The sequence below is a fragment of the Triticum aestivum genome, chromosome 7B, assembly GCF_018294505.1.
Source record: "Triticum aestivum cultivar Chinese Spring chromosome 7B, IWGSC CS RefSeq v2.1, whole genome shotgun sequence".
In the NCBI taxonomy this organism is placed as follows: domain Eukaryota; kingdom Viridiplantae; phylum Streptophyta; class Magnoliopsida; order Poales; family Poaceae; genus Triticum; species Triticum aestivum.
In genome coordinates this window covers 29,667,598-29,673,597 of record NC_057813.1, presented here as the reverse complement: position 1 = coordinate 29,673,597, position 6,000 = coordinate 29,667,598, and positions in this window count along the sequence as shown.

The window sequence follows — 6,000 nt, the reverse complement described above, 5'->3', positions numbered from 1 at the left end:
TTTTTCGACGTCATCTCTCGGAAGTCGATTGGCGTGAGGCAACTCAGAAGGCTACAGGAAGAGATCATGGTGATACTATGCGAGCTTGAGATGTACTTCCCGCCCGCATTCTTCGATGTTATGGTGCATCTGCTGGTCCATATCGTGGAGGATATCATCCAACTCGGGCCGATGTTCCTGCACAGCATGATGCCGTTCGAAAGGATGAATGGTGTCATCAAAGGATACGTTCGGAACATGTCACGTCCAGAGGGAAGTATAGCCAGGGCCTTTCTGACCGAAGAGTGCATCTCCTACTGCACGAATTATCTAGGCATCGAGAACCCCGTTGGTCTGCCCGTCAACAGGCACCTCGGCAGGCTCGCTGGATGGGGTCACCGTGAGGGTCGCCGCAAAATGCATGTCGACTTCGAGGGTCGACTCGCCGACTTTGAAAGAGCAAACCTAGTCGCACTGCAACACATAGACGTGGTCGATCCTTGGGTGGTAGAGCACAAAACCTTTATTGAGAAGACGTACAATGACCAAGGCCAACAGAGGACGGACGGAGATATACTCAAAGAGCACAACTCATGTTTCACGCGTTGGTTCAAGCAGAAGCTTCTATCGTACCCTTTACATGAAGATTCTTCCGCGGAAGAACAACTCATATTCGCCTTGTCACAGGGCGCCGAGCACAACCTGATGACCTATGAGGCGTACGATATCAACGGCTACACATTCTGCACCGAGGACAAGGACATGAAGAGCGATGGTTATCAGAACTCCGGGGTAACAATGGAATCCTACACCGGTAGGGACAAGGACAGATACTATGGAAGGATCGAGGAGATCTGGGAGCTGAGCTACGCTGGAGAGAAGGTGCCGATGTTCCGTGTCAGATGGGCCAAGAGCGTCCTAAAAGAAGACCGATATTTCACCACCATGGTTATACCCGAAGCCAAATCCAAGACCGCGGGCGCAAACGTCACCGCGAAAAATGAGCCATGGGTACTGGCTTCCCAAGTGGACCAATGCTTCTTCATTACCGACCCGCCAAAGCCCAGTCGTGTTGTCGGGAGGAGAGGCAAAAGGAAGATCATCGGAATGGATGGAGTAGCCAATGAGCAAGACTTCGACAAGTACGGCGACCCGAAGATCAAACATGACGACGACGATGAAGTAGAAGCACACACCACAAGAAGAAGCAGGACCACCCTACCTAAAGGACGTCCGTTCCACAGAAGAACTCCATTTGCGAAAAAGAAGGGCAAGAAGATTGTGAACAGATAGCTAGCTAAGATCGATTCTATTTAAATCGTAGTCTTCATTTATAAATTGTATTTCATGGGCACTTTTTGATATCATGAATATTTTTAAATTTCATGGGCACTTTTTGAAATGATGAGGACACTTGATCTCGATCCCCCTCCATCTCGATCTCGATTCCCCCTCCATCTCGATCTCGATCCCCCTCCATCTCGATCCCGCACCCTCCCCCGCTAGCTCCACTGCCGCCGACGACCCACCGCAACCCTCCCCCGCTCCACCACCGCTGACGAGCACCCGGCCTCCCGCACCCTCCCCCGCTCCACCGCCGCCAACAGGCACCCCCTGCACCCTCCCCCGCTCCACCGCCGCCGCCGATGATATTTTCAAGTAACAAATTTGAACATATTTTTTAAAAAATTATTACTATTTTTATAAAAAAATATTACTGTTATGATTTAAACAAGTTTGAACATATTTAAACACAAATAAATATAAAAAACAGCATTTAGAATGCATAAAAAAATATTGGGGAGCCTGGGAATCAAACCCAGGACCTCCTGGTGTGTGTGTTGCGTGCTGACCAGTCGGGCTAGTGGGTGGGTTCTGTTGAAGATAGGGTTAGGTTGTAGATAGGGCTAGTGGGCTAGATTAAAACAAAATTCTAATGGCGCACCGAGGGGTGGTGCGCCATTAGAATAGTCATACTTATGGCGCATGAGGGGGTGGTGCGCCATTAGAAAGCTTCCCCCCACACTAAATCCCCAATCTCTCTAATCTCTCCCCTGCCTCATCGATCTCACCCGCTGCCCCCCGTGTTCGCCGTCCCCCTTGCCGCCCCCCTCGCCTCCTTCGCCATCCCCGAGCCGAGCGCCGCCCCCCTCGCCGCCTCCCTCGCCGTCCCCGAGCCGAGCGCCGCCTCCCTCGACGTCCTCCCGCCCAAGCGCCCCTTCCCCCCGCGGCCCCGCCTGCACCCTCGACGTGCTCGCCGTCCAACACCGTGCGGCCTACCCAGGAGGACCGCCGCCGTCTTCCTCTTCGACTACGAGGACCCGTACGAGCTCGGACGCCCAGGAGGACCGCCACCGCTCGACTCCCTCGACCGTGCGGCCTGCCCAGGAGGAGCGCCACCGCTCGACGCCGAATTCGCGCCGCCTCGACTAGCTCCGGCTGCCCCGAGTCGCCCTCGACCTCCCAAGTGAGCACCCGAGCCGCTTCCCCCTCTTCCCCCTCTTTATTTCCTTCTGATGTGTTCTAGGGTTGGGGGTTGGAGAAATTTGGACAAGGAAAGGGGGTTGAAGAATTAAGTAGCTAGGGTTTTCCAAATGTTCAAATCTCTGAGCTTGCATTTAGATGCATTTTAGAGGATACTAGTCTCAACTCTCAACTAAGCATCCGCCTAGAGATTCTTTCTTTAAGTAGCTAGGCTCAATTAGTGAATTTTCCAGTGAGTTTGGATTCATGCAACAATATGAAACATTAATTACTATTCTTTCTGGCCACTAATGATAGATGTAACATGTAAGAAGTCCATAATTGATTAATGGATCTGTTAGTTTGATAGTCTTGTTACTCCTAGGTATCTACAAATGAGTAGATGAATATTTGTTACCAGGAGGGGTTACAATATCTTTCAAACTGATGTTGTTCTCATGATCATGCTTTCTAATGGTTTGATATCACCCAAAGTTTGGCATGGAAACTACAGAGGTACTATGTAGTGTTGTATTACTTCTTCCGGATTCAGGGTGTTTAAATGTGCATTAGTTCTTCTGATAATTAATGGTTAAAGTCCTTTGACAAGAATGTGAACAATAAGAGATGTAACCAATCCCAGAAGTAGAACCATGTATCTTTTCTCTCTACAATTCTCATGCAACAATATGGAACTAATTCTTTAAGTAGTTAATGAGAACACTTGGTCCATATTCATTTGCAGTGAACATACATTTTCATTGTTCTTATAATATTTGCTTGATGTCAGATTATGCTATGAGGATATTAGTCTAAGCCCAGTCTTGGATGCATTGTTTTATCCTGCGGTGGTTAAACCGGTTCTGAAAATTATCTAGTTTGACCTGTACTTGTCCAGCTATCATAATCTATTCTTTGACCATGGCAGTAGCTGGCATTTTGTTATGATAATTTCAGTATATATCTTATTATCCTTTGCTGATCTCATTGTATTTTCAATGCACAGGCAACTCTCTGACGAAGTCTCCTCCAGGTAATATATGTCTCATGCTTTCTAAAGAGTACTAGTATACTGACTAAACTATCCACTTGCTATGCTTAGCTGCTCTGTTGTCTGAATCATGACACTTTGCCAGCTGAAACTTGCCTATCACACTGTCGCTGTATTTCTCAACTAAAAACACAAATATTTGTAGTTTTTGTCTGTCATAATGCAACTAAGCATACTAGTCTCAACTAAGCATACTAGTTTTTTGTAGTGAGACAGTAAGATAGTGAGATAGTAAGAAGGAAACTTCCCAGATTATGTAGAAAGAAAATACTTGGTTTGACAGCAAGTACCATGACATGAATCAAAAAACATATACGGTGGGAAAAATAAAATGGCAGAAACCTGGGAGGTTCTGGTTTGCTGTATCTCCACCAGTTTGGGTTGGTGAATGTGGATGATTTTTTTATCCTGTGAACTCATTGTACTGCTACAAGAATTTGGTATCATCATGGTGTAATTTTGTTAACATTCTGGTTTTGTTAGATAGTGGCTACACTAATCTAGAGTGATACAATTTTCCTTCCCATTTGGTATCATCATGTTCAGTGTATGCAGTTATAACATCATGTGGGTTTTTTAAGTCTGTTTACAGCTCATGTGGGTTTTAACATCATGTGGGTTGGTGAATGTGGATGATTTTTTTATCCTGTGAACTTGAATGTTGCAATGCCTGTTTTCTTCAGAGGCTACTGTCAAAAACTTGAGCTACTATCTTGCAAAGATGATGATCATCTTGCTAGTTTGCTGGGTTTTGTCTCCGACCATCGTGTCGTGATGAATTTGCAGGTACCCCGAGAGGCCCTTGAGTTTGCCGGAATGTTGATTAACTTCCGTTCCAGCAAATTCGGGTACTCCATATGTCCTATTTTCAGCAAAGGTCATGCTGAAATTTTAGCATGACTTTGCTAAAAATAGGACATATGGGGTACTTGCGACTAATGCAAGGACCGGGGTATCTTAGTACTTAGTTAAGTAGGATCAAATGCCCCGCCATTCTTGCTGCATTAAACCATAGGTGGCAATAGAGCCAAGTGATTAGTGCCAAGTGATTAGGCCCAACTAGGGTGCCTCGGCTTAGGCTTTTAGGGTGCCTCGGCATCGACAAACCCTAAATGATAAAAGCTTAGCTTTTAGGATGCCTCGGTGTCGACAAACCCTAAATGATGAGACCATGATCTTGTTCCTTGACAATAACCAACTTTTTGACCAAACTGTTTTCCTATTTAAAGCGAAACATGGCCAACAACGATGAGGCCGGCGGTTCGGGCGGCAAGCAATTCTGGGAGCTGTCCCAGGAGATGGAGGAACAACCTCACCGCTATGAGGACACCGCGGAAGACACCGATCCTGATTACACAACCCCTAGTGGCGTCGGGGATGACACCACTGATGGTGCCGCCGAGGATGCCACCACTGATGATGGCGGCGCACACACAGATGGCAGCCAACCGAAGAAGCAAAGGAAGGACCGGCGCCCGAATGCGCTCCGCACCCTCAAGGAGGAATTCACTCAAGTGGACTCCGACGGGAATCCAACGGAGCCCAAACATATAGTCAAGGGGTACTCGGTTCAGCTCGGGTGCATTCTCCGGAGCACCGTCTCGATCAACACCGAGAACCTTAGGCATAAGGACCGAGGGAATTTGCGCAACCTCCTCTTCACGAAGCTGCACGAACGATACAAGTTCCCCGCCGAATTTGAAAACACACGCCTCTCAGGGAATAAAGTGAACAGTGCCGCCCTCACGAAGATGAGCACGGCCCTGTCTACTTGGAGAAGCGCGGTGAAGAGAATGATTGATAAAGGTGATAGTTATGAGAAGATCAAGGCGAAATATCCTTTGATGAGCGAAGATGACTACAAGGAGTTCAAGATAAAGTGCGAGAGCAGTGCAACCACCGAATCAAGTCAGTGGGGGAAAGAAATGCGGGAGTTGAACTTAGGGGAACACAAACTCGGTCCCGGCGGTTACAGAGTGGCGGAGCCTATATGGGACAAGGAGGACGCGGAGCGTGCCGAGCAAGGCCTACCGCCCCGCTTCGAGAAATACAGCGGTAACAAGCAGACCAGGAACTATGTCAGGGCCCGGTACAAGGAGGACCCGATAACAAAGGAGCTTACCACGGATCCGAAGACCAGGGCGCTTGAGCTTGTTCTGGTAAGGAATACACCCCCGCGTAATTAGCTCCATATGGTTGCACTCTAATTAATCCCCAATATTTCTAAATGGTTCACGTTCCTTTCGCAGGAAACTGAAAGCAGTAGCGCGGGGTCGTCTCAGAGCTCCCCTTTCGACACCCCTTTAAATAGGGCGTTGAACGTAATGAAAAGCAAGGATAAGCTCACTAAGCCGACGTCAGTTGGTCGTGTGGCCGGCAAAGGCTTGTCCACAAAATGGGGGTCATACTATACCGCTGGTGTGCGGAAGGAGAAAAAGGCCAGCTCGGAAAGCCAGACGCGCGAGGTTGAAGCACTCAAGGCACAAGTGGCGCGGATTCCGGAGCTT